The following is a 1993-nucleotide window of genomic DNA, read 5'->3' as shown; positions in this document are numbered from 1 at the left end:
ATACAAATCAAAACCACAGTGAGATACCACCTCACGCCAATCAGAGTGGCTAAAATGAACAAATCAAGAGACTATAGGTGCTGGCGAGGGTGTGGAGAGACAGGTACCCTCCTACACTGTTGGTGGGAATGTAAACTGGTACAGCCGCTCTGGAAAACAGTGTGGAGGCTCCTCAAAAAACTATCCATAGAACTCCCTTATGACCCAGTAATAGCACTGCTAGGGATTTACCCAAGACATACAGAAATGCTGATGCATATGAGCACATGTATCCCAATGTTCATAGCAGCAATGTCAACAATAGCCAAAACATGGAAAAAGCCTAAATGCCCATCACCTGATGAGTGGATCAAGAAGATGTGATATATATACAATGGAGTACTACATGGCAATGAGAAAGAATGAAATGTGGCCATTTGTAGGAAAGTGGATGGACCTTGAGGGTATCATGCTATGCGAAATCAGTCAGGCAGAGAAGGACAGATACCATATGTTTGCACACATAGGTTTAACAGGAAAACAGGAGAAACCTAATGGAGGACCAGAGAGAGGGGAAGAGGGAAAGAGAGTTGGGGAGAGGGAAGGAAGCAAAACTTGAGTGACTACTGAATGCTGAAAATGAACTGAGGGTTGAAGGGGAAGGGGGAGGGGAGAAAAGAGGCGGTGGTGATGGAGAAGGGCACTTGTGGGGAAGAGCACTGGGTGTTGTATAAAAACCAATTTGACAATAAACTATTAAAAATAAAATAAAATAAAATAAATTAAAAGTACAACTTGAATAAACCTAATATTTATTAAAAAAATAAAATAAAACAGGGCCACATATCTGTACCAAGAAAAAAGAACATGCAACAGAGAATATCTCCTATGCACATAAACCCTTTTAGTTGAAAATTCTGCCTCCTACCTCTTCAGTTATATATATAATATTTGGGGAAAACATTATATAAAAACTATAAAAATCTTTGGGAGGCATTAGTTCCTTTCAACGAAAATATGGCAAGAGAAGGATAGGATTAGATTCTACCAATTGTGGGCACACAATTTCAGTTCTAGGGAAAGTTGTAAAGGGGATCAGGACCCTACTCTCAGCCCGTTGCTGGAAGCATCTCATAGTTGTCATGTTGGGGTTTCACTGCACACAAAATAAGCCATTCTAGCCCCAGAGGCCAGGTCTCTTCATAAACAAGGAATTCCACTTTGGGCAGAGATGTAAAAACAGTGTGGTCAATATATGTCATTGCTTGCTTGCTATTATATTTAAGAACCAACACATATAGAGGTTATGTGGTTGATCAGGATTCAGGGACCCTGGCTCCTAGCTTACCTTCTTCACCACTAGTTACGTGGTAGTGTAAGAAAATTATATTATTTCTCTGGGTATCTGGGTGGCTCAGTTGGCTGAGTGTCTGACTTCAGCTCAGGTCATGATCTCATGGATCACGGGTTCAAACCCTACATCAGGCTCTGTGCTGACAGCTAAGAGCCTGAAACCAGCTTCATATTCTGTGTCTCCCTCTGTCTCTTCCCTGTTCATGCTCTGTATCTCTCAAAAATAAACATTTAAAAAATTATGAAAAAATTATGTTGTTTCTTTGTAGCCCAAGTTCCTGCCTTGTTACATGGAGATAATTAGAGATGACACTTCATCTAATATCCATGTAGATCCCCATATTTCCCATCCCACATGAACTTAGGAGAAATCACTCTGAAAAGCAAATGGGGGTGCCAAGGTGGCTAAGTCAGTTAAGCATCCAATTTCAGCTCAGGTCATGAATTCACAGTTCATGGGTTTGAGCTCCGCATCAGTTCTGTACTCACAGCTAGCACAGAGCCTGGAGCCTGTCTTCAGATTCTGTGTCTCCCTCTCTCTCTGACCCTCCCCTGCTTATGCTATCTATCTCTCTCTCTAAAATAAAATAAAAACAGTAACAAAAAAAAAAAAGAAAAGAAAATGAACAACACTCTAGTTCTTGTTACCCAGGCAATATGA

At 40.7% G+C, this 1993-nt stretch overlaps 1 protein-coding gene across 1 annotated transcript in view; it reads right to left on the bottom strand.

Annotated features, from left to right (window-relative positions):
* Window positions 1-1993, bottom strand: part of LOC115298293 (cytochrome P450 3A12) — a 51472-nt gene that overhangs the window by 6114 nt on the left and 43365 nt on the right. The gene's annotated exons all lie outside the window — the stretch shown is intronic.

The sequence above is a fragment of the Suricata suricatta genome, chromosome 8 (assembly GCF_006229205.1).
Source record: "Suricata suricatta isolate VVHF042 chromosome 8, meerkat_22Aug2017_6uvM2_HiC, whole genome shotgun sequence".
NCBI lineage: Eukaryota > Metazoa > Chordata > Mammalia > Carnivora > Herpestidae > Suricata > Suricata suricatta.
This window is presented reverse-complemented; position numbering and strand designations above follow the sequence as displayed.